Here is a 16,957-nt window from a genome sequence, read left to right as displayed (position 1 = left end):
CAATGCAGATCAAAAAGACTGTTTTCTATCCATGGTTGGTTAAATCCGCAGCTGCAAAGGGCCAGATGTAGTTACATTTTGGGGAAGTCAAAGTTATCCATGAATTTTCAAATACAAAGGGGTAGGGGTACTGGTTTCCAGAGCCCCTGCATTGGTCAAGGGTCAACTGTACTTTTTAAAAAATATTTTTTCTCTATGCTATAAGTTGGAAGAAGCATTAAGTATACTTGTATTTATCATCTTAATTTAATATTTGCCCTGTGAGTAAGTAGTAAGTATTTTACAAACAGGTATTGAATAATTCAAGAAGATGCTACCTGCAGTACATACTATAGGTGACTAAGTGTAGTGGACATTCTATACTTCTCAGAGCCTTCTTGCCTTCCACCCCTCCTCCACACACACCTTATGAAAGCTCCGATTTCATTCATGTTATGAGATTAGTAGCTTATTGATATTTTTAGTAAATCTGACCCTGCTTATAAAATAATTGCAAAAATACATTTTGATTCCAATCTTCATTTTTTCCTGCTTTCAGTGAAATACTTGAAACCTTTCTGTCTCATCCTTTCCTCTGTCCAGTCATGTGCGTTCATATTCATTCACTCAACAGTTAATTTAACACATAGTTAACAATCACTTACAAAGTTTCAGGTACTAGAGGTATAGTCATTACCCAGACCAGGGATTGGCAAACTATTTCGTAAAGGGCCAGATAGTAAATGCTTTTGACTTTGTAGGCTACAAAATCTCTACTGTAGTTACTCAAATTTGCCTTTGGAACATCAAACCAGACACAGAAATAAATAATAAACATGCCTGTGTGCCAATAAAACTTTATTTATGGATACTGATATTTGAACTTTACAGGTTTTACATGTCAAACACATTATTTTGCCTTTGAATTTGATTTTTACAACAGTTTAAAAATGTAAAAATGTTCTTAGTTTGCAGACCATGCCAAAACGAGCAATGGGATGGCTGTGGCACAGGGGTTGAAGTTTGCAGACTCTTGATCCAGACTGTTGACACAATCCTTATGTTTAAGGAAGTAAAAGTCACATGGTATCATAAAGAGGGTGGAGTGGTAAGACATTAAACAAATGGTATACAGATGATGTAAAATTTGGATAAGGTGGCAAAGGTGAGGGAAAAGAGCTTGGTTGCTATGAGAGCCTTATTTGAGCTTCAAGGACATGTGAGGGAACTGTGTGCCCTTAAATAGGACATTTATTATTATTATTATTTTTTGTATTTTTCTGAATTGAGAAGCGGGGAGGCAGAGAGACAGACTTCCACATGCATCCCACCGGGATCTGCCGGGCATGCCCACCAGGGGGCGATGCTCTGCCTGTCTGGGACATTGCTCCATTGCAACCTGAGCCATTCTAGTGCCTGAGGCAAAAGCCATGGACCCATCCTCAGCACCTAGGCCAACTTTGCTCCAGTGGAGCCTTGGCTGGGGAAGGGAAGAGAGAGATAGAGAGAAAGGAGAGGGGGAGAAGTGGAGAAGCAGATAGGCTCTTCTCCTGTGTGCCCTGACCAGGAATCAAACCCAGAACTTCCACACGCCGGGCCGATGCTCTACTACTGAGCCATCCAGCCAAGCCTCTAAATAGAACGTTTTTATGGGAATATTATCCACATTAATTAAAAGTTGTTTCATCATCTGCCAAATATTGGGCATCAATTTAAATCCCACTGCATTTTGAACTAAATATGGTGAAGTAGTGACTCTCCTGTTATTTTAAGTGTGCTGCTCTTTTTCTATATATTGTTCATTAAGTGATAGAGGGAATATCTAGAAAGCCTCAGAAGTGATCTTTGCCTCAAGATTGAGTCTGAATCAACAAGCAACAAATACTAGTTAGGATGTGAAGAAGAGGGAACCCTCCTGCACTGTTGGGGGGACTGCAGATTAGTGCATCCACTGTGGAAAATAGTATGGGGTTTCCTCAAAAAATTCAAACCTATGGCCCTGGACAGTTGGCTTAGTGGTAGAGCATCGGTTTAGTGTGTGGATGTCCCAGGTTCGATTCCCAGCCAGGGCATACAGGAGAAGCGCCCATCTGCTTCTCCACCCTTTCCCTTCTCCTTTCTATCTCTCTCTTCCCCTCCCTCAGCCAAGGCTCCATTGGAGCAAAGTTGGCCCAGGCACTGAGGATGACTCTATGGCCTCCACTTCAGGTGCTAGAATGGCTCTGGTTGCAACAGAGCAAAGCCCTGGATGGGCAGAGCATCGCCTCCTGGTGGACATGCCTGGTAGATCCTGGTTGGGTGCATGTGAGAGTCTGCTTTTCTGCCTTACTGCTTCTCACTTCAGAATAACAAACAAACAAAAAAATAAACTGTCTTTGGCTCAGCAATCCCACTTCTGGGAAAATATCCTAAGAATTCTAAAACACTGATTAAAAACTACACACACACACACACACACACACACACATGCACCCCTGTGTTCATTGCAGCATTATTAGCAATACCCAAGATCTGGAATCAGCCAAGCACCTTACAGAGTCAGGTTAAGGGAGGCAAGATGAAAGAAGTCAGTGAGAAGGCTTTTGTAATATTTAAGGGTTGTATATGTTTCTCATTGTTCTAATTTTGGTGTCCATTACCTGAACCTCCTTCTTAGTTTTGGATAATTTCTCATATTATGAGCCTCTTTGAGAAACTAAGTTTACTTATCATAGTGGGGTGTAAAATCTCCAAATATTTGCTTTCCCAGCACCTTGGAGGCTGGGCCACAAGTCTTGGCACTTGGCAGTTCGATGCATCCATCTTGGACTTTGAAGCAGGGTCCCAGGTGAAAGCATTCTGACAGCTGGACACTGAGTGACAGCGGAGGTAGCCCCAGGGGGTGCTCAGGGCAGCAGCGGTGGCTGTGCAGAGGGACATTCACGGTTGGAAGAGCAGCTGTGTGTGGACTGCTCAGCTGCGGCAGCAGGGATAGCCACACAGGAGCCTTTTTCTGGCACAGTTTTAGCTGTGGTCTTGCCTCTAGCACAGACTCTGGTTTCATTCTGTGAGTTGCCACAACTTTTATCAGTAAATCTCTTTGCACTCAAGTTGACCAAGGGATATTTCTGTTGCTTCTTACTAATGAACACAACTGATAGTAGATAACAAAGATGATGGAAGTGTGAACAAGTGACATTGAGGTAGAACACAGTGGACTGAACCAATAGATAGAAGATCGAAAAAATAGATAATTGCTGACTGATTAAAATAAGAGATGATTCAAAGAAGGATTATACAATAGCTTTCTCACTCAAATAATGGGATGGACAGTGCCCTTCACTCAACACAATAGGGGGAGCAAGTTTTGAGAAAAAAAAGAAGCTTAATTTTGATTTGCACATTTTGCATCTGGGGGAACTCTTGGACCTCTGGTGCTGATGGCAATCTGAGATAGTGGTCCAGAGCCCAGAGAAGGGAAAACAGAGCTGGACTGGGGATTATTGGCCCATGGGTGGCCCCATAAGCCATGGGAGTGAATAAGGTCATCAAGAGAGAAAAGGAAAAAAATCTTACAGGGAGTTTGGGGGAAACCAGGAAGTGGAGTGTCATGGAAAAATTCCATGAAGAGGGTATGCCCTTTTGATCAAGCAACTGGGAGATTTATTACAATTGACAATAGCAGTTTTGGTGTATGTGACAGAGATATAGACCAAATTTCAGATACAGTGAAAAATTATGGAAGGAGAGGAAGTATAGGTTGCAAATGTGGTTGACTCTCTGGAGAGTCAGAGAAAGGAGGAGAGACAGCATAGTTGAACAGAAGTGTGGAATCTGGGGAGGTTGTTTATTAGGATGAGGCACAGGATCATGCCTCAAAACTGAAAGGATCAGTCAGTAAAGGGGGAGAATCGGAAGAGCCATGTAAGAAAGTAGGGATGATATAGAACAGGTCTCCAAGGATGTGAGATGCAATGGGTTATTAGAGGACAAATGGCTTCAGGTTGGAAGGTGACAGTTCTTCCATTGTCAAAGGAGAGAAATAATAAAGGGCATGCGTGTGTGTGTGTGTGTGTGTGTGTGTGTGTGTGTGAGAGAGAGAGAGAGAGAGAGAGAGAGAGAGAGAGGGAGTGCTTCTGTGCATTTGGAAGTTTATAAGGACAGTAGACAATTTGTTGGGTCCTGGCTGGGTGGTTCAGTTGGATAGAGTATCCTCCCAACATGCCTAGGTTGTGGGTTCAAGCCCCCAGTCAGAACGCATACAAGAACCAACCAATGACAGCATGAATAAGTGGAACAATGAGTCAGTTCTCTCTCTTCCTGTCTCTGTCTCTCTCCCTTTCTCTCTTTCTAAAAATTAATAAAAAAATGGTTGTTGTAGAGGGGGAAAATTCCTTAAGGATTTATAGGCAGAGGTGAAGGCTTAGTTGAAGTTAGATGTGACATATTTATAGTATCATTCATCTGTGTGATTTGGCACTTCTGACTGCCAGAGGTTAGAATTCCAGGTGAAGGTGTGGAGGTAGATGACCCAAGGGTTGGACACACAGGTAAGATGGAAAGGAAATGGGCAAGGTTGTTGGGAATATTGACAAGACAGGGGTGGATTCTAAAGTCTATGCTGGATTGGAATTCATAGGTAGGAGATCGAATATAAGGAGATTAGAGGACTAAAAACATAATGAAAACAAAAAATAGACATAGTGAGAATGACTGAGTGAGACATCTGGAAGGATGTATAAGACAGTGAGATGTCTAAATGGATCATTTCAGAGGCAGAGCCTTTTGACTTGAGACTACATTTAGAGTGTGGCCCTGTGACTGTCTTTGACTGTTTTTGTGGAACAATGTCAGAGTTGAGTAGCTGCAACAAAGCCTAAAATATCCAAACTTTTACAGAAAAAGTTTGTTAATCACCTGCTAGGGAATTTCAGCCCCCCCCCTTTTTTAAAACGAGAGGAGGAGAGATAGGCAGAATCCTGCATGCGCCCTGATTGGGATCCACCCAGCAACCCCTGTCAGAGGCCAATGCTTGAATCAACCAAGCCATCCTCAGCTCCTGGGGCCGACTGGCTGCAGGAAGGAAGGAGAGAGAGGAGGGGGAGAGGTTACGGAAGAGAAGCAGATGGTCTCTTCTCATGTGTGCCCTGACCAGGGATCCAACCTGAGACTTCCTCATTCCAGGCTGATGCTCTATCCACTAAGCTAGCCAGCCAGGGCCGGAACATCAGCTTCTTAATGAATTCATATAATATACATAAGCACTAAGAGTGAATGAAGATCATAATAATAATCATGGCTAACGATGGACTGCTCACCATGAGGTAGGCATTGTGTCAGGAGCCATTAAGTAGATTGTTTCATTTAAAATGATCATGACAGGCCCCAGCTTAGAAAGAAGAAAACTGAGGCAGAAGATGTAAGAAAGCCATGCTTCAAATCCAGATGGCGACTCCATAGCTCATGATCTTAATCATACACTTTACTACCATTATATTATAGTTTTAACAACCAAGCATCCTCAGCAATATATCAGACTAATAAAACTGTGGATCAGAAATCAGAGTTCTGCTATTAATATAATTCTATTTAGTCTAAAGTAAACATAATATAATATATTTTAAAACTTCATGAAAAACATTATATGAGGAAACTTAAAGTGAATTTCTGAATAATGAAACAATTTTCAGTTTTTGTTTTTAATAGGAAGTGTTTGCCGGAGGCAGATTAAATCACCTGCTTATTAACTTATAGTTTGCTTTTAAAGAGGCGCCATCTGACAGGATCCAGTTGTCAGGATTAGGTGTAGCTTAAAAACTGCTTGCATAGTGAAAAAGAAAATAATAGCTTTATAGCATATATGGTTTGGGTTTAATTTGCAACACAGTTATTGCTGCTAGAATAGGCATGTCGTCTCAGGAAAATACTCATTTAATGTGGATGAACAAGGGAGGTTTCCAGGTGGCCCAAACACCCTGGAAAATTATGCTTCAGAGATTTCCGTGTCAGTCAACACCCCAAAATAAAAAGGTTGTAATCAGAAGAAATACAACTGCAAACATCTTCATTATTTCTCTGAGATTTCATGTTTTATTTCAAACAGTGCTTTTGGCATTTCTATGCTGGTGTGATTGACACAGAAATGAAATACATTAAAAAGAACTAATTATGCAGTTTTTAATGAGTAAAGAGGAAGTGGGATAAATGCCAGAAACATGAAAGTGTTCCATTTATCAAGTGGAGTTGTTCAGATTTTGAAATTTGGGAGAATATTCTCATACATTTTACATCTTCTCTGTCCCTTGCCTCTGTCCTCTTACCTGAAAGAATTTGAATCGCCTGGAAACTCCTTTCTTAGTATTTTTCTTCTTTGTGTTGTTTTCATCATCTCCATCATTAATAGTTTAGCCTGTCACTCCCCCCAAAACTCTCCTGAGCCACGATTGTTTTCTACTTTCTTGGAATTTGTGTAGTTCTAGCTTCTTCACCTTGGGAGAAATGGCTCTAATTTGGCTCCTGCTCATTTTATAGGGATTCTTTCTCTTTCCCACCTCCCTTTCCTAGAATAATAAATGAAACTAATTGTACAACTCTTTTAACGTTTACTATGTGCGAGGGAAACTTCAAGGAGGTCAAAGGTGAGCCACGCATAGTTTTTGTCCTTTAATGATTTTGTAATCCAATAGGATTAGAGGGATTATGACAAGAGTAAAACTGATTTAAACCATATTTACAAATTTGGTCATGTCACTCCTTGGCCAGTACCCCCACCCCCAATGACACTCCTGGGATGATAAGAGGTCTAAAGCATGGTATGCAGGTTATCTACGCGCCCCTGGACAGTCTGCCCTGATGGAAACTCTCCAGCCTTTTGCCCGTCATCACTCGGACACACACTGTAGTGATGCCTCGCTGGCCTATTCGCCATTCCTTGAACGTTCTACGTTCTTTCATGTCTCCATGTTTTCTACATATTGTTCCTTTTGCCATTCCCTTCTGTTTCTCTGTTTCAAATCCTAGTTCAGCCTTGAAAACTTTACTTAATTTCACTTCTATTTAGTGCTTTTTTTCCTATGATTTCCAAATCAGTATACGTAATTTGCTTCTTCTTCTGAACATGACATTTTGCACGGCATTTATTATAGCATTCATCTTACCGAATTATATGATAAATATGAGTTTAGAGAACTCTTTCTCCATTAGACTCTGAACACCTTGAAAGCAAAAGCTGCAGCTGACAGTCTTTGTACGGCTAGTGCTTGGCTCAGTGTCTGAATCATGGCAGGAAAATAATGATGGTATGGTATTTGATATTTGATATTTGATTTTGAGAGTTACACCTGCTTTAGATTCTCTCAAATGATAGCAGGGAGGCAGTTGCAGGTGTCCTCATGGTGTTCTGAAGACAAATTATTTCAGGTGAATTTTGACATTTATGCATAATGCCAAGGTCAATCTTTTTTTTTTTTTTTTCAAATTAAAGTACAGTTGACGTACAATATTATATTAGTTTCAGTTGTACAATATAGTACTTCAACATTTCTATACCTTACAATGTGATCACCACAAGTCTAGTAACCATCTGTTCCTATACAAAGTTATTATGATATTATTGATTATATCCCTACAAACTCCTAATTAAACATGTGGTGAAGCAAAGGTCTGGGAGGATCAGCAAATACTGTAAGGCAGTGGTCCCCAACCCCTGGGCCCCAACTAGTCCGTGGGCCATTTGGTACTGATCCGCAGAGAAAGAATAAATAACTAACATTATTTCTGTTTTATTTATATTTAAGTCTGAACGATGTTTTATTTTTAAAAATGACCAGATTCCCTCTGTTACATCCGTTTAAGACTCACTCTTGACGCTTGTCTCAGTTGTGTGATACATTTATCTATCCCACCCTAAAGGCTGGTCCGTGAAAATGTTTTCTGACATTAAACCGGTCTGTGGCCAAAAAAGGTTGGGGACCACTGCTGTAAGGTAGTACAGATTCCCTTCTACCTTGACCTTCAACAGGCAAACTATCAACATTGTGGTTTATCCACAGCAAATATTGTTTCCAAATGTAAACTTTCATGGCCACTTATTTTATTAAATGACTATTCATATTTTACTAATTTCTAAGAGATTTTATGCCACTTAATTTATAGATTATTTCTAATTGTAATTTTATGGTTCATAATTTTTCCCCAAGTTAATTTAATATTGTCTGAATTTTGTTGGACTCATGTTCTACTATGAAATATAGAACACATCATAAGTTTTCATTGAGTATTTTGTATTTGATATATGTATCACACACCCTGACATAAACATTTTATCATAAATTTTCTTGGCATTATTATCTTAGTATTTGGGAAAACATTTACTTTTGAGTTCTTGAATATGTAATATGTCATATAAATATTTAAAATTTACATACATACATGAATAAACAAATAATAAAAAGGATAGACACATTTAGAAATGATAAATAACATTTGTTTTTAGAGTTGCTGACTTTTGGGGATAATTATTAAAAAACCAGCTCTGTGATATCCAGGATAATCCTCTACTTTGTCAGTAAAAATAGATGATGGGCCATGCCCTCCAGGATTCCCATAAGGCAAGGCATTATAGGCTGTTGAAATCTACAATATTTCCCTGACTTGAGAGAAACCTGGGGAAGACAAGGCTCATGCAGAAGAAGTAGCAGCCTTGTGGAAAGAAGAACTGAAATCCAAACAGTAAAATCTGGCCTCCCTGAGAATTTACTATACAACAACTTCCAAATTATAAACTGCCTGCTTTCATATAGTAAGTCATTTGATTCTCAGAATTATTGATGGGGTAGACATTGTTTTGAGCTTTATTATCCCTGTCACCCAAACTATATAGCATAAACATAATCAATTATTTGGTCAAAGTTGAACCATTAGGCAATGGTAGACTTAAGGTTGAAACCTGTATATAACCACAAAATTTTCTTTTTTTTTTTTCATCGGGAATATTAAAGGTATTTACTTAAGAATTTATATAAGGGGGGATTTTTGCAATCTGTTTATGGAATACTTTGTAGAGATATTGACAATTTTGAAAAATAAAAAGAGCGTTTGATGTTACAAAAAGCCTGGCAGGCACCAAGACTCACACGATAGCTCATATCACATGAGCCAGGCAACTTAGAGTCCAAACAGCAATGTTTCAATAGGCATTTAAAAATGTCTATATGGTTAGAAATAAATACATGAAAGAGATCGGAAGAACACGTACCAAACAATTAATGCTTAATACCTCTGTGGTAGGGATTAGGCAGGGACAGGGTTGAAGGGTGGGACATTTAGTGAAATCTTTTGTTGCTTATTTTACATTCTGTGATTAAAAAAGTTAAAATTATGAGTGATTTAAAATTTTTAATTTAGTATTTTTATTTTCATATTTAAGCAATTACTAAAATAGAGTAAAAACTTTTGGTACAATGAGTCAATACTAAAAGCATTTTAAAATAAAACCTAAACTATGAAAACCAAAGTTGAAAAGCTTTAAAACATTTTTTCCTTTTGTTTTGTTTGGTCTCTGGGCCCAAGATGGAGCTACTCTCGCCCATGGTGCCACATCAGCAAACTGAAACTTAGATAATTCTTGTGTCCTTGTAAATGTTCTACTTGACCAGAAACACAATCTATGCAGCCAGCCAATCCCCAAACGCCAAGCCAACTGGGCTCTGTACTGACCTCCTTGTTTCTTCTTACCCAAACGTGGTTGACTATGTAGCCCAAGCCAATCAGATATTTTCTAATTTTCTCCTTCTTTTTCTTTATCCTTTACTCTATAAAATCTTCTTGCCTTTTGCCCTATTTGATAGTTCTTCGAAAAGAGACTTGCTTCATGAAGTGTTAGTTTTATCACCTAAATTGTCTCCCTTCCTTCCTTCCTTCCTTCCTTCCTTCCTTCCTTCCTTCCTTCCTTCCTTCCTCTTTTATTTGTAATGTACTTTCCACCAAGGGTCTTATAGAACAAAAGACAAACATAAAAAATTTCTAAAACCTTATCTGATGCAAAAAATTGCACAATTTCATAAACTATTTTTAAAAATACATGTGGATTTCTTTGTATTAATCTTTAAGTAAATCATCATTACAGGAAGATATTTATTCTACATATTTATTCTACAGTTTCAAATACCCCCCCCCCCAACTATATTTTATTTCAATTTTGGGGCATAATATAATAGCTCATTTAATGCTCATAACAGCCATGTAACACATTTTACAGAGAGAGTATTAGGAGTTATCCCTGGGAGCGTCTTCATGTTATTATCTTTATCCACCGTATTGAATCAGTTGCAAAAATCTAGATCTTCCTTCTATACCATCCATTTCCACTGCCATTGTCCTCATTCAGGGCCTCATTCTTCTCATCTAAATTCAAAACCTATTTACTAAATTTGTTTCTATAGTCTCTAATCTGATTTAACAATTATAAATTAAAGTCAGAGCCATTTTACTCAATATTTATTTTCTTTGCGGGAATTTAACCAGGATACAACCATGAACTTTAGGTGACCTAACTTTCTGACTGGCGCTTCGTTACCGCAATACCCTTTGATATGCTCCACACACAGTTTATTAATGAAGTGGAGGCTCTTGTCTTGGAGGCAGATTTCAGTTGGTATATCTTTGAGAGCATGTAGCATGTCACATTTATTTTGAAGCCTGACTAATGTTTCCTCTCTACATTAAAAAAAAAATGCAGTCAAGATATCTGATTGTATTGCCCAGTGTAATTTAGATCATTACTCTGTTGTGAAGTACGCTATAAGACCTTTTTAATACTCAGTTTTAGCAATAAAACACAGAAGCCCAGACAGGGAACTGACATAGAGTCACCAGGATACAGACCCTAATCCATCTCAGACACTAGAACTCTAGAGGACTAATTTGTTTTCTAGGAATATGTAATCGTGTATTTATGAAGCAGGAATTGGCTTGATAAATCTCTTAATTTATCAATAGCCTTGTCTATTGTTAGCAATATTTTGTCAGATAGACTCTGCTTTTTAAAAATCTAAATAATTGAGGTGAGCATTCAAGTTCTTTCTTTGAGGAAAAAATATTAGGAAGTATATTTATCAAGTAATAAAAATTGAATTTCTGTACATACATGATTGAATAGATTTGAATAATATTATATATATTTGCAGGCAAAAGATTTTATATGTGGTCACATTATTCATATTAAAAGGCAATTAGTATTTTTAGCAAATCTTAAAAAGTAACATGAACCTGAAATCATTTTGTATTAACCTCACATACTGGAGCAAGACAATTTTATGTGTAACTTAAAACAATGTGAAATAAAATTATGCTGTGATATTTAAACTTGATTGGACTGTAGTTTCCCTTAATAAGCTGTATCTTTTTAGAAAAGTATGTCAATGTTTTTAAAATTAAATTTATCGGGGTGACATCGGTTAATAAGATCATATAGGTTTCAAGTGTACATTTCTATGATACATGATCTGTATATTGCATAGTGTGCCGACCACACAAAGTCAAGTCATATTCTGTCACCATATACTTGTCCCCTTTATTCTTTACTATCCCTCCCTTCCCTTTGGTAACTGCCATACCGTTGTCTGTGTCTATGAGTGTCAGTTTTATATCCCAAAATGTATGTACACTTTATGCATAGATATAATTTAAAATGTCTGCTATTTCTCTCAACTTATTTTAAAAAATCCTTTGGAAATGTAATTAACAACTTAAAATGTTACTAATACCTAAAGTATATCATTTAAGCCATCAGTATTTAGCTAAAGTATGAGTAAGGTTCATATTAACTGCACTCTTATTTTCTGTTAAAACCCACACACAATCTTGACAAGTGTTGGTTCCATAATTGCATTTAATATTTTTTGGATTGGTTGCACCAATTTAGCATGCTTAAGAGTATGCTAAAGAGTATAGAAAATGTAGTCATAGGTAGGAGTAAACCGTGCTGATAAATCTTACATATTTCGTTTTTGAAAAGATGTCAAAATTCCCATTACGTCCCTTTTCCAAATCAGAGCAAAATCAAGGCATCTCCTAACTGGTATTATGTCTTCAGGCAAACTACTATTATATATATATATATTTTAGAATAACAAATATTGCCCTATTAGTTAGCATATTAAGATACCTTACAGACCTTTCAATCCTTGGTTAGTTTGAAGACTCCAAAAAGGTGATGGAGTTCAGATGAGCATTTCTTCTTTTCTGGGGGAAGCAGAGATTGGCCTTGCCTATTCATTAATGACTGCTTGGTCCGTGGTCACTTTGAGGCGACTGTGGCCTCAGAATCGCATCTGTCCTCTTACTCCACTCAACTATATTTGGTAACTGAACTCATGTTTCCTCAGACTGCCACCATCAGGAATTCCAGCAGAGAGCTGGGAGGCAACCCCAGGTCTGAGAGCTGGGTTCTTCGAAATTGAAGGCACATGGTGTAGAAAGATTTTTTTTTAAAATGGATCTAATAAATACCGGTTTTACGCTTATTCCTCTACACCCTGACCTTGTGGCTGAAAATCACTTTTCTTTTTAACATATTCTTAATCAATTAGAAGTACAGTGAGTAATTTCATGGAGAAAAATGTGAGACTCATAAGAAATGCTCTTCTTACTATAATCTTCTGCTCAGTGCATTTAACTTCTAGTCATATGGTAGATTAATTTAAAATCATAAATCTTGTAATTTTTAAAAAATTAAGCCACTTGTCAAATGGAGTGGAGTTGTTTGCTGTTCTCTTCAAGTTGTGAATTAAAATTATTATATTACTATGACGTGTAGTAAAGACATAACACATAATGGGATTAAATAGACAAGCATACAGGAAATGAATTTTATACACATTGCAACATTGAGTTCTTAGCCCAATGCCTATCACATCATGAGCATTCAACAAATATTTGTTGAAGAAATAAATAAATGTTGAATGACTATTATTCAGGACAAGTATGAACCCTCTTACAAATGGTAAAAAAAAAAGTGTTTCATAACCATTTTATTATTCTGTAGAATCTCGTAGTAACATACTCTAATGTTTTGAACTTCCAAATAATAAGTAGTTGTGACAAGAACAGAAAATTTCCCAAGGTCAGATAGAAGGGCCAAATCTAAGGGGCAGAAAATCACAAAACCTCCCTGTTAAATTTGCTTAGAAATGAAGTGCTGTGTCTTCCTTTGTCTGGATAATACCATTATAGTTGATCTAGTTTCTAATCTAAAGAACACAGAGGATGATAAAGACGAGGCACCAAAAGACATTTCTGGGACCTGGATCGGGGAAGGGACCAGAGGCTTCAACTGTATTTAGTGCTCTATTTCTAAAAAAAAAAAAAAAAAAAAAAAAAAAAAAAAAGCTAAGGATGGGAATACTATCAGTAGGCATCCATAAGAGAAAAAAAATAGTAGCATTTGATACGTCTTGGTTTGTTGTATGTGTTACATTAATATCTGTACGTTTTGTGTTTGAAAATGTCATTATCGAAAATTAAACAAAAAACTCTGTTGTATCCTAAGATAAACTGAATGTGGAAGAGATTATAGGAATAAATATGTTATAACCCCTCCATGATATTACCTTTGTTATGGAAAGAATTGCTGAGATGAACTAAGCAAGAGGTTAAAAATTCCATATATAACAATGAATATATTATTAGTAGTATTAAATTGATGATAAATGGATGCTAATCATATGACTCAACATTCAATTCCATTTTAACAAATTCTATTTTGTATTAATGGTAAATTGTGTGGGATCCATCAGGTTTTGGTTTTTTTCACTCTCTGGATCAGACTGCGTCCAGGCAATAACTTGCAAGTCCCAGGTTCATTTTACAATCCCACCTAAACTGTATGCTGAGGTCATGCAGATGCATGCTGCTATTTTCCTCTTACCAAAACATTCCCAGGAAGATAAATATTCTTGGGATTAGTGACACATTTTTTTTTATTGTTGTGGAATCATTCACAAATACATGAAAATTTGTTTCTCCTTTCTCTTTCTAAGAAGTATAGCCAAGTTTATATGTTTAGTGTTCCTTTGTTACAGGAGAAAATTCACACATTTTGTAGAAGTGAAAAGTTGAAAGTAGCATGAGACATAGATTTGTCAAAGTGACATTGATTTGTATATATGATTGAAATCATATTATTGAATTATCTGCATGAGATGGGGACTGGTGCTTCTATGGGAACATGGTAGTTCTAGCCTGTGCAGAATAAGGTTTCTTGGAACCAGGAAGGACAGAGGGGTGGTGAGTTCTGTAATTGGCTATGACACTGAGCAGGCTCTGGGCATAGATGCCTGGGCATTGAGCATCAAGCATCAGCCTTGGGAGCTGCAGTGAAAGGGGTGGATGCCTCTACTTTCTGCGGGCCCTTGGGGCTAGAACAAGAAACCTTACAATGAATCTTATGGTGATGATGTTGGACTGACCAGGAGGAAACCTCTCCCACAATTCTCTGGAATGCCTGGTTACTAAATCTTGCTGTAATACCAGAGAAGTGATAAAGCTGTAGAAAGAAAAAAATATATATAGCTTGTGGTCCTGAGAAAGGCCTTGAAGCTAGATATAATTTTATTTAAAAAGATAAAGAAGTGTAACTTTATTGTATAGTGTGAGCAGTGCAAAAAACCATGCTTGTTTTAAAAATATTTTACAGATCTGAAAAACAAAAGTTGTTTTCCTTAGAAAAGCCTCTGGCCAAAGCTCTTAAATTATTATAACAAGTTTCAACTGATAGTAATGATGAAATTTAGTGCAGTACTGGCAGTCCCCGGGTTATGAACAAGATAGGTTTCATAGGTTTGAAATGTTTAAGTATTTATATGCACAGGAAGGTAAAAATAAATATTGTTAAAATAAACATCTATCTAAGTTGCATTTAATAGGTAAATGTACCTGTTCTAACTTACATACATAGTCAACTTAAGAACAAACCTGGCTCTGGCTGGTGGCTCAATGGATAGAACATCAGCCCGGTGTATGGTTTCAGGATTAATCCCTGGTTAGGACACACAGGAGAAGCCACCATCTGTGTCTCCCTGCCTCCCCTATCCCTCCCTCTCCCCCTACCACAGGCAGTGGCTTGATTAGTTTGAGCATAGCCTGGGGCACTGAGAATAGCTCCATTGGAGCACATCAGCCTCAGGCATTAAAACTAACTCTGTACTTGAGCATCAGCCTCAGATGGGGTTGCCAGGTGGATCCCCATTGGGGTGCTTGCAGAAGTCTGCCTCACTGTCTCTTCTTCTCTCATCTAAGAAAAATTATAATAATAAAAAACTTTTTAATTTTTTTTTATTCAGTGAGAGGAGGGGAGGCAGAGACAGACTCCCACATGCACCCCAAATGGAATCCACCCGGCAAGCCCACTAGGAAGTGATGCTCTGCCTATTTGGCATGTTGCTCCAATGTTCAGTAACCGTACTCTTCATAGTACCTGAGGTGGAAGCCATGGAACCACCCTCAGTGCTTGGGGCCAACTCACTCCTATTGAACCATGGCTGCAGGAGTGGAAGAGAGAGAGAAAAAGAGAGAGAGAGAGAAAGAGAGAGAGAGAGAGAAGTGAGAAGGGGAGGAGGGGAGAATGGGAGGGAGGACGGGAGGGGTGGAGAGGCAGATGGTCACTTCTCCTATGTGCCCTGACCAGGAATTGAACCTGGGACTTCCACTCACCAGGCCTACACTCTACCACTGAGCCAACCAGCCAGAGCTAAAATAAAAAAAAATTTAAAAAAGAACAAACCTATAGAACCTATCTCATTCCTAACCTGGAGGCTGCCTGTGTTACAGTTTGTTATGCAGCAATTAGTGTAGTAATACAGTTTGCTTTGCATTTTTATATACAATACTTACCCTAAAGCCCGTTTCTGTGCATCCAACATTAGGAAATAATGTTAGTGGCCCCTTCACTGGGTCTTAGTTTATTTTCCAAATAATTATTTCTTATAAAAATTTTTGCTCCTTTGAAGTGCTTAGGTTTTAGGTGCCCATCCTCCATTCACTCTTTTTCAGTTAAGAGTTTGAGTCTGAAAAAAAAAAGAAAAGAGTTTGAGTCTGATTGGGCTCTTGATTCTCTTCACTCCAAGTCTTCCAGTATCCTGGGCGATGTCAGAATCTATTTGTCTTTTTACTCCACATCCTGGGATGTTGGTTCTATGAACTGCTTTTTTTCTAGTGAATTTCATCTCTGTTTTTCTTACAGATACATAAATGGATCTGTTCCACCTCTCACATCATGTGTTAGTTACTGGTACATATGGTTTTATAAAAATAATTATTTTAAAAATGAGTATCTTAAAACAATAAGTGTTTATCATTTCACACAGCTTCTATATGTCAAGAATCCAGCAGAATCTTAGCTGAGTGATTCTGGGTCAGGGTATCATGAGATTGTAGTCAAGATGTTGCCCACAGCTTTTTTCATCTGAAAGCATGCCTGGGGTTTGGGGATCTGCTTTCCAGGTGGTCACTCATGTACCTAGATATTTAGTGGTGTTGTTGGCAAGAGCCATATGGACTTCTCCACATCACTGCTTGAGCCTCCTCACATCATGGCAGCTAGATTTTTCCAGAGTGAGTGATTCAAACAAGGTGCAAGCCACGTCTTTGACAACCCAGCCTTGAAGAACACATTCCATTTTTGCAACATCCCATTTCCACAGGTCATTGCTATTCAGTGGGGTAGGGGACTCCACAGGGGCATGAGTACCAGTTGGCAAGATCATCGGTGGTCATCTTGGAGGCTAGCTACTACACATTTATTCCATTCGCCACTTGGACATGCTCCAATAGTCATGCTCCATTTTCAAAAGTGCAAACTCAAACATCTCATTACTCAACTGCAAATTTGATCCTGCAGCTCTCTAAGTCTGTGACCACACTGACTTTTCCTTTTCACTGAGGGTTCCAGGTTGTAGGCCACTCTCTGTTTTCCTATTGTCTATTAGCCTGCCTTAGGATA

General features: G+C 38.0%; 1 protein-coding gene across 5 annotated transcripts in view; it reads right to left on the bottom strand.

Annotated features, from left to right (window-relative positions):
* The window catches only part of PALLD (palladin, cytoskeletal associated protein), a 388,850-nt gene extending 376,597 nt beyond the window's left edge, over nucleotides 1-12,253 (bottom strand). For all 5 annotated transcript variants that reach the window (XM_066387796.1, XM_066387823.1, XM_066387815.1 and 2 more), the window contains exon 1: nucleotides 12,134-12,253. The gene's annotated coding sequence lies outside the window, so the exon portion shown is untranslated. The remainder of the gene's footprint in view (nucleotides 1-12,133) is intronic.
* Nucleotides 12,254-16,957: the final 4,704 nt, after the last annotated feature.

This window comes from Saccopteryx leptura, chromosome 1, assembly GCF_036850995.1.
Source record: "Saccopteryx leptura isolate mSacLep1 chromosome 1, mSacLep1_pri_phased_curated, whole genome shotgun sequence".
Classification (NCBI taxonomy): Eukaryota; Metazoa; Chordata; class Mammalia; order Chiroptera; family Emballonuridae; genus Saccopteryx; species Saccopteryx leptura.
The sequence above is the reverse complement of the archived record's forward strand: the minus strand, read 5'-3'. Positions and strand labels throughout refer to the sequence as shown.